The sequence below is a fragment of the Pseudorca crassidens genome, chromosome 5 (assembly GCF_039906515.1).
Source record: "Pseudorca crassidens isolate mPseCra1 chromosome 5, mPseCra1.hap1, whole genome shotgun sequence".
Classification (NCBI taxonomy): Eukaryota; Metazoa; Chordata; class Mammalia; order Artiodactyla; family Delphinidae; genus Pseudorca; species Pseudorca crassidens.
The window spans coordinates 63,672,033-63,682,500 of NC_090300.1; positions in this window are offsets into that span (position 1 = coordinate 63,672,033).

Sequence of the window (10,468 nt, forward strand, 5' to 3'; positions counted from 1 at the left end):
TCAGTTCTTTGCTTTTTAAAAAAATTTCAGAGAAGTACTTAAAGAGAGGTTTCAGGCATCATCTAATTGGTATTGAGTATTTGGCATCTATATAAGTCTTCTAGATCTGCCATAACAAAATACCACAGAATGGGTAACTTAAACAACAGAAATTTATTTCTCACAGTTCTGAAGTCTGGAAGTCCAAGAGCAGAATGTTGGCATGTTTGACTTCTCCTGAGGCCTTGCTCCTTGGATTGCAAATGGACACCTTCTTGCTGTATCCTCACATGGCCTTTTCTCTGTTCATGCATAGCAGACCCCTGGTGTTTCTTCCTCTTCTTATAAGGACACCAGTCATATTGGATTAGGATCCCACTCTTATGACCTCATTTATCCTTACTTACCTCTTTAAAGGCCCTGTCTCCAAATGCAGTCACTTTGGGGGTTAGGACTATAACATATGAATTTGGGGGGGACACAATTCATCCCAGGACAGCATCTTTTAGTCTCATGACATAACTGAGATGTAGGAGAGCTGTGCTTATTCCTCCTAGTCAGGGATGTAAAATTTAAAAATAAAAAAGAAAGAAAAATTCAAAATCAGCTTCCCAAAGAAAATACCTGAATTATGAGTGTCAAGGCCATCCTTAGCTGGCTGAGTGACAGTTGTATACCAGAGTTCTCCTTGGTTTTGCTTTTCTGTTAGTGAAAACAAAATTTGTCATATGGAAGCAATCAGCTGAATATTTCCAAATAACTGTTAGTTCCCTTTAAAAGCAAAGAAGTGATAACAAAAGTTAAAGTTTATAGATATATTTTCTCTCTCCCTAAATATAGGTGCTGTTAGCAATGAGAAATCCAGAATGCCAGAATTATTTTACAGGGAGAAATGAAATTGTTTTATAAATATCATAGTTTCATTTTAGATGGTGTTGCTGGATGCACATAGTGCCTCAGTTAGAGAATGTTCTTTGAACACAAATATTGCAGACATTGGTAGCAGATACATATAGTTATGGTAAAACTAGCTAAGTGCAATGTCTTCAGAATGGGAGTGTACTCATGACTCACCAGTTGCTGGTTGCTAAATTAGTAGTAACATGCTACCTCACTGTGCATTGGTCCTCTTTCTATGAAACTGGCTTCTACATGATGTTAACCAGGAACTCATCTTTAATGCCAAATTCGAGGCCTGCTTCAAATATTTGGGAGCCCCCTAAGGGGGCCTTGTTGGTTCACTTTTGTGCCATGTCGTAGAGATCATGTTTCCCTAGCCAAAATATTGTGACTTATGATTCTGATAATGAGATAGAAAAACTGAGATTGAGACCATTCCAGCTCGTCTAGGGTATACGATATAGTGTAAGGTACCTATAAAGACAGGCCTAAGATGCTTGGCAAAGAAAGCCATTATATCGTCTACTGGCCGAACTGTTTCTAGAGAGGAACTCCTATGGGAATGGGTTGACATGGGTATTCTGTAAGTCTTCAGAGTAACTTCAGCAAGAAACGAGAAGATTCTGGTTCAATTGGGACCTTAATTAAATTGAATTGATTAGAATATCCATGGGAAGTCCACAGCTTCCAGTGTACTTTTTGAAACCCATGACCAGTATGAACTTTGTTTTTCAACCTGTTTGCTAAAACATTTTAAGCAAACTAAATGAATCTTTCTTTTGACTGTGTTTCTAACTGAATTACCATCTGCTATTTGGAAATCATAATTAGTTTTGAAATTTACATTTAAATATAAATTGTGCACTATCACACTGATTGGTCTAAGATAAGGAGAAGAGAACTATTCTTATAGTTTGGTCTTATTATTCACTCCAATGCTTCATCTATTACATGGAATCCCAAATGTATCTTAAAAACCCTGATTGGTATATAGAGGCTTCAGCTGCTTATTATTCTTTCCTCAGCTCCTCATTTTTGCAGCATCTCTCATTCATTTAGAACACGGTTTTAATTTCCATGGCCACCGTGGCTTTTCTGTGTTCTCTTAAAGGAAAACTGCCAAGGTTGATAGGTTCAAATTTGACTTTTCTTCCTAAGTGTATTTATGCATTGCCAAGATCTTCCTGCTTCCTTACATGCTTTTAATTTTAATCGTTGATGCATTGCCAGTTGACTCAAGGACCAAGCAATTACAATAATGTCAGCCCTCAAATCTGATTGTGTAAATCCAGAACAGTACGCTGCTTTTCTTTGTACTTAAAGAATGTAACAAGAACAGTGCCCAGGAATCAATTTAAGAACAATAGGCTGTTGAGTTAAAGTATCATTATCATTAAGAGGTATTTTTACAATGCTTGGCATTTTTCAGTGCACTCCTACCATGGCTTATTAGGTCACCTTGGACAAGTCACCCTAATGCCTCTGAGCTTCCTCATTTGTAAAATGATGGGTTGGATTCGATGTTTTCCCAGGTTATTTCAGATTCTTAACTTTATGATTAATAAAACTACTCTGCTGAATACTTTTCAAGTTAATCCCATTTTTACGAATAAAAATGGAACCCCAGTGGTATTGAAACTCTGGGTTATACAGTAAGTGTTACAAAACTGATATGAATTCCTAATTCTTGATTCATGCTAACACTACTTTATTGGTTTTAAAACTTAAATAATACAGGGACTTCCCTGGTGGTCCAGTGAGTAAGACTCCATGCTCCCAATGCTGGGGGCCTGGCTTCAATCCCTGGCTGGGGAACTAGATCCCACATGCATGCTGCAACTAAGTGTCTGCATGCCGCCCCTAAGATCCTACATGTCCCAGCGAAGATCCCGTGTGCCACAACTAAGACCCGGTGCAGTCAAAATAAATAAATGTTTTTTAAAAAGCTTGAATAATATAAAGACAACTTTTAGAGGAAATGATATTTTAGACGCCTGATGTGGTCAAATTATTTATTGTGAATTATGTAAATATTTAAGAACATAAAATTAAGCATACATGTCTTATGCTTGTAGCTTCTACAAAGTAGAAGGACATCAATAAATTAAACATAAAAGACCTAAAAATTTAATTTAACTTTATAAGCTGGAAGATGTTGTTTTACTGAAACCAAATCATCTATTACTTGATCCTGTCTTATGGGATGGGTTTCTTTGAATTTGGCACACTTAATTAATAGTGCCATGTCATGACTCAACTGTTTAACCAGTTTCCTTTATTTATTTGCACAGTAAACTGGGATGTTATCTGGCCTCGACCTAGTGCAGCCGTATCATTTACTTACTTAATCTATCTTTCCCTTTTCTTTTTAGTTTTTAATAATTAAAGCTTACAATTTAGTGCCAGTGTAAATGTAACACAGACATGAGCACTGAAGTTATGTGGCAGAAATTAGTTATTTATTTGTTCATTAGTAATTCATATACCAGATACTTCTATGTGCCAGGCCTTGTTCTAGACACTGTGGATACAGCAGTGATTAAAAATGAAAAAGGCTCTGCCCTTACAGAGCTTATATTCTACTAGGAATCATCAGATGATTTAGAATATTAATTTTAGATTATTATAAAATGAAAATAGAAATAAAAATATTCCCGTAAGGAACTTGTTGACCCTTGGGAATAGGTCCATGGCACATTCTAAGAGATCCATGGATACAAATTTGAGAAAGCTTGCTCTCTTTAGTTTCTTTCTTTTGCATTACGAACTTCCTAACTTTTGCAATACATTTAAAAATAGAATAGTTTATCTAGTTCACAACTTTCAGTAGAATTTTAATTTGCAAGGAGTTGCAACCTGGGACATAATGCCCAGTGAGCTAAGTTAAGGCATCATGGCAAAATGGAAAGAGCATCTGTTCAGGGATTTGAAGACTGGGACTCTTACCTTGGTCTGTCATTTAGCAGACTGTTGTGACCTTGAGGAGGGCATTTAATCTCTCTGAACCCCAGTTTTCTCAACTTCAAAATTGCAAGGGTGCCCTAATCATTTATTCTTATCCTTTTTAGGGGAACTATATAACTCTTTGAGAACCAGATGAATTCTATGAAACCTATCCATACTAAATGGCTTTTACACACAAAATTTTGTTTATCAGTTCAGAGGATTTATGAACTCCCACTACTCAGAGATAACCACTATTAATATTTTGTTGTAAATGTTTTCTATTCTTTTAGGTAGTGCTTGTTGTCTGTCTTAATACATTATGGCAATGTTTCCATGGAAAAATATTCTTCTTCAACATAATTTTAATGGATGTATTGTAATATATTTAAGCATTGGCTTATCACTAGACATGATAGTAAATCCCTGTCTTTTGCATAGTGTCAATTCTCCCTGTTAGTGGTAATTGTATCCCACATTTCTTTTGTAAATTCCTACTACCCAAATTTTAGCCATATGTTTTGGGTGAGATTGCTTTAGCAAACCCGTATGATCAGGATCAGGGTGGATAGGTAACCAAGTTAGAGCTAGCATGACGCAAGAACACATTTGACAGAACTTCTGGGAAAAAGAAGATTTTCATGCTCTGAATTTGGTGGTGTTCAAATGATGACCATTAAATGGACCAGTTAGAAGATGAAGCTGATCCTCAGAATAAGCAGACTCAAAAGATTCATTCCGGTGACATTGTAGGAACCTGAATACAGCCTTAAAGCCTGCCTCTCTTGGTTTTGTTTTTTTGCCTTTTTTTTTTCTTTAGTTACAAGAGCCAACACATTTTCTTTTTGTTTAAACCCTTATAAATTGAGTTCTTGGTCACTTGCAACCTAAAGAAACTTAAATATAGGCATTTAGGTTACTTTTGAAATTTTGGCTATCATAAATAGTTACAATGAATATCTTCACACTGTTAACTCTTTGGAGTATCTTTAATTATTTCTTCAGTGTTAATTCCTAGAATTCTTGAACATGATTGTCTGGCTCTGTTTTCTGCATCATGTATGGCAGAGCTCATTCAGTTACAAATGGATGTAGATTGAATGGTTTATTAGAGTGAACCAATGGTAATATAATATTTTTTCTTTCCAAACCAGTATTCAATCCACAATTATGCATTGCACTTAGTAGTTATGCTTCTGTAGTGTCCTTTAACTTGTAGTAGTTCCTTGATCTTTTTTTTTCTTTCATGCCATAGATACTTTTGGAAAATATCTGCCAGTTGTTTTACAGAATGTCTCTCAGTTGGGTTTGCCTGTTTCCTTATGAGTAAATCCAGGCTAGGAATTTTTGATAGGAAAATTATATAAGTGATGTTGTGTCCTTCTCAGTGCATCATATTAGAGGGTATGTGATGTCAATTGTCCCATTGTTGGTGACATTAACCATTTTCCCTTAGAAATTAGTAATATGTGGGAAGATTCTCTGACACTGTGTGAGTATCCTTTTCTCCTTAAAGTATCACCCAATAGTTATAACATCTTTTTCTGATTATTGCTTGAATTATTTCTGTGATGGTTGTAAAATGGAATTTTCTAACTCTATCATTCCTTTTACATTTATCAATTGATATTCTGCAGTTAAAATGAGCTTTTCCTTCTTTCTTATTCATTCACTCATTCATTCATTTATGTTTACTATCCGTATGTACTCTTGCATTCCTGTTTTCTTAAATGTATTATAGTTCTTTGTTATTGTCAGTCTTTGTTAAAATAAACTTTTAATTTTGGAATAATTTAGATATAAAGAAGAATTGTAAAGATAGTAGAGAGAGAGTTCCTGTATACTCCTCACCCAGTTTCCCCTAATGTTAGCATCTTACATTAATATAATTGTCAGAACTAATACACTAACATTGGAACATTGCTGTTAACTAAATTAGAGAATTTATTTGCCTTTCACAAGTTTTTCTAGGATCCAGTACAGGATACCACAATTCATTTAGACAATATAGTTCCTTAGTTTCCTCTGATCTATAGTGGTTTCTCAGTCTTTCCTTGTTTTCATGACCTTGACAGTTTTGAAGATTACTGGTCTGGTATTTTGTAGATAGTCCTTCACTTTGGATTTGTCCAATATTTTCTCATTATTAGACTGGGGTTATGGGTTTGGGGGAAGGATACCACAGAGGTAAGGTGCTTTTTTCATCGCCTTATATTTAGGTGGTGCATGATATTAACCTGATTCATCACTGATGACATTAACTTTGATCACTTGCTTAAGGCAGTGTTTGCTAGATTTCTCTACTGAAGTCTTCTATTTTCCCCTTTCCTTTCTCTATTCTTTGGAAGCTAGACACTCTTTTTGGAAAGAAGCCCACACTCAAGTGGATTTAAATTAAGCTCCACTTCTTGAAGGAGGGAATATCTGCATATATTATTTGAAATATTTTATCTTCTCTAAGGTATATTTGTCCCTTCAATTTGTTCCCATTTATTTATTTATTAAGTCATTTGTTTATGTAGGTATTGACTCATGCATATTTATTTTATTCTTTGGGTTATAATTCAATACTATATTATTATTTTTTTTGCTCAAATTGTTCCACTGCAAGGGCCAGGTAAGATAAGATGAGATGCCCTAGCTAAACAGTGAAACAAGAAAAAAGGGACTACTAATTCTTCCTTCCTCTGCCTTTTGTTCTATTAAGGCCCTCAAGGGATTGGATGATGCCCACCACATAGAGGAGGGTAGTTCACTTTACTGAGTCCATTGATTCAAACGCTAATCTCATTCTGAAACACTCTCAGACACACCCAGAAATAATGTCTGGGTACCTCAAGTTGACAATGTTGTGATCAGTCAACTTGACATACAAAATTAGCTATCACAATTATGTTTTAAAGCAGGGGTCAGCAAACTTTTTCTGTAAAGGGCCAGATAATTATTTTAGGCATTGTGGACCACATTACCTCTGCCGCTACTACTCAACTCTGCCATTACAGAAATCAGCCATAGACAATATGTAACAAAAAACCTTGGATGTGTTCCAATAAAACTTTATGTGCAAAAAGCAGGCAGTGATCTGGATTTGGTCAGTGAGCCATAGGTACTTGGATTCTAAAGTTACCTAGATTTTTTTTCTTTTTTAATACATTTTTGTTTAGACTGAGGACATATAGTCCCAGGTCCCTGCATTCTTTCTTCTTTTCTTTTCTTTCTTTCTTTCTTTTTTTTTTTTTTGCGGTACGCGGGCCTCTCACTGTTGTGGCCTCTCCCGTTGCGGAGCACAGGCTCCGGACGCGCAGGCCCAGCGGCCATGGCTCACGGGCCCAGCCGCTCCGCAGCACGTGGGATCCTCCCAGACTGGGGCACGAACCCGCGTGCCCTGCATCGGCAGGCAGACTCCCAACCACAGCGCCACCAGGGAAGCCCTCTTTTTTTTTTTTTTTTTTTTTTTTGAGGTCATATTATTTATTTCAAATGGAGTTACATTCTTATTTCTCTTTGCAGTCAGTTTTAGGGCTTGCTTTCCTAATTCTTGTTGATTTAATTTTATTGATGATTAGTAGACATTTTGATATTCTTTCTTCCTAATTTTGTTTTGTACCCCGGGCAAGCTGCTTAATTTAAGAGAAATAACTTTGGTTTTCTAATTTAAGAAATTACAAGTGTAGGTAGAGAAGTTAAATAAGAAGATTGCCCTGACACTGTGCTAAGTGCTTTACATACAGTATCTTAGTCAATGCTCATCATAGTACTACCACATTTCATTGAATCTAAGATTCCATAGATTATAAGACATGCTTTTTCTCATTTCAGAGATGTTAAAATGTTAGAACTGATACAACACAATATTATGTAGGTACTATTATTTTTATTTTAAGAGTGCATAAATTTAATCAGAAAGGTTCAGTTATTTGCCCAAGAGTACATAGCTGGTAAGTGGCAGATTCAGGAAACAAATCCAGATCTTTTTCCCCTAGATGTTTTCTATTGCCTTCCTTCCCTTTTCCCTTCTCTCCCTTTCTACCTTTTTCCCTTCATTTTAAAAAATTAAAAATTTTTTTTCCCCTGGGCTTACCATCTTTGTCCAAATTTGGCTCATCTGATTGCCTCTTTAATTAACAAGCTGCCTCCTTAACATCGTGTCAGGTTTTTTGAAACTCACCTTCTTAGGAATTCTTACCTTTTCAAATACTAGAAATGAGTTGGGGATTTCCCATTATCATGGCTTGTTTGGAATGTGCCATTTATATATTTTATTATTTATTTTATATAACATTAAAATTAACTTTCAGTAACTATTATAGGTCATTTGTATGATCAAACCTTTGTTAAGTGTATTCACAATTTTGTTTAACCAAAAAGGCCCTTTTAGGCATTGTCCATGTCAACATAATTTATTTTAACTTATAAATTTCTAGGGAAACAAAGTTGGCATGGCTATATTTGCTTTGGGATAGTATTATGTATGTATGTGCTTTGAGATAATAAAGGGATGACATGACTAAGGGATAAATATAGGAAAAATAATTGTCTCTAATTGAGTCACATTATGAATGGACCTGTATATTGTCACATATTCCAATATCAATACTAACAGTATTACTGCTACTAAAAAATAATAATATAAAACTAACAAATAAGTAGTGAACATTTATTGAATGTTTTCTACATCCAGGCGTGTTTCAATGTTTTATGTGTATTAATACATTAAGCTTATTTTCTTCTGAAATTCCATAAATAAGTACAATTCTTATTCCCATTTTACAAATGAGGAAAATGAGACAAAGAGAAGATAAATTATTTGAGTACTGAATTAAGTATTTGAAGTTTATTTCACCTCAGTGATTATATATATAGTACATTACAGATATATGTATCTCCCTATAGAGAAATAAGGTCATGAAATAAATTTATTTCCAAGATATTATTTATTCTAAAGCCCCCCTCTGGTCTGGGGTCAGACTCTGAAGTTGTATGGGAGAGGCATGAATATGGATTTCAGAACGTGGAGCCAAGGGAGCTCTGAAAAGCAAAGTTCAGGGTATAGTGGCCATTGTTGTTGCTTCCTCATTCCCCCTTCTCTTGGTCACCTGATTTTCTTTTCTTTTCTTTTTTATTTTTAGTCACTTGATTTTCATTTGAGTATCTACTCCTTTGACTCAGTGCATGTGTTTGTGGGAACTTGACTTCACTCCTGTCTCTAGGGTAGGGGTTGCATATGCAGCAACATAATCCTATCACCTGGCCAAGATTTTGGTTCAGAGGTGACATATGGGCTGATTTGGATCAAAGAAATTGGAAAAGATATTTTCTGGCAACATCTAAGAAAAAAATCTCTCTTTATCTTTCTCAACTTCCAAAATGTTTTGTTCAGATAAGAAGCCTAGAATGCTGCAGCGGTATTGCTACTATGAGTGAAATTGTCCTTAGGATAAAGCTGATATGCAAGAGAAAGCAAAGAAAGGAAGTAGATCTTAAGTGTTCTCACCACACCAAAAAACAATAACAAAACCAAAAAGTAACTATGTGAGGTGATAGATGTGTTAATTAACTTGACTGTGGTAATCATTTCACAATGTATATGTATATCAAACCATCGCTGTACACCTTAAATATATACAATATTTATTTATCAATTATACCTCAATAAAGCTGGGGGGAAAAGAGTGAGGACATCTAAATTAAGTTAACTGAGAATCCTGACCTACCACCAGACTTCTAGTCAATAAACAGGGTCAGTAAACTCTGTTTTAAGAAAGCTAATTTAAGTTGGATTTTATGTCACTTGTGAATGCATGCCACCTGATACAGGGGGTAAGGAAAGAACTTAAGCTAGAAGATAGGTCAAATGGTACATCAGATTGAATGAGTTGATCTGAGAAGTGGAGAATAGGAATGTAGCACAGGACAGAAATTGGAGACATTAAGACAGAGTCAGAAAAGTTTAGAATATTGGACAGGAAGGAGTTGAGCTGGTAGAAAATCTGAGTTGAGGGGTTGTTTTTGCAGGCAGGAGGAAAAAACTAAGTGCGCCAAACTAGTTCAGAGCTTCTGGATGCTTGCATTACACATAGACTTGGCTCTGAAGAAGGGGTCAAGTATCTTCATATCATCACCTTCGGCTGTGAATACCAGATTTCTTTACAAATGAATGCAGACCACAAAATGTAAAAGCTGGCTTGTTATTAAAATGTGTTAAGAATTTCACTTTCTCCCACAAGGATGAACTACTACAGGAATTGCCTTCCCATCATAAATAACTAGAAAATCAAACAAAATCTGTGGAACAACTATTTTCAGATATCAGACAACAGATAGTCCAGGACTGTAAACCCTCACAGAAGGTAAACAAATGAGGTAAGGTTTGTGATTTTATCAATTTTCTTCCTGGAGGCAGTTTCCAGATTACAGTACAGGGAGGGAAAACCAAAGCCAAGCCTAGTGATCTTACCTCATTGAAGTGATAGATCAGTTTAAGAAAATCTAGGCAGCTAGAATTTGTGGGAGGGTATTGGAGAGAAGGAGGGAGACTCCACTGCACTGAGAGAGAGCTCCAGAGATCTACAGAGACGTCCCCTCAAATCTTTGGCTGAGTAATAGTCAGTATACGCACAAGTGGAAACTCACTGAGGCCACTGAA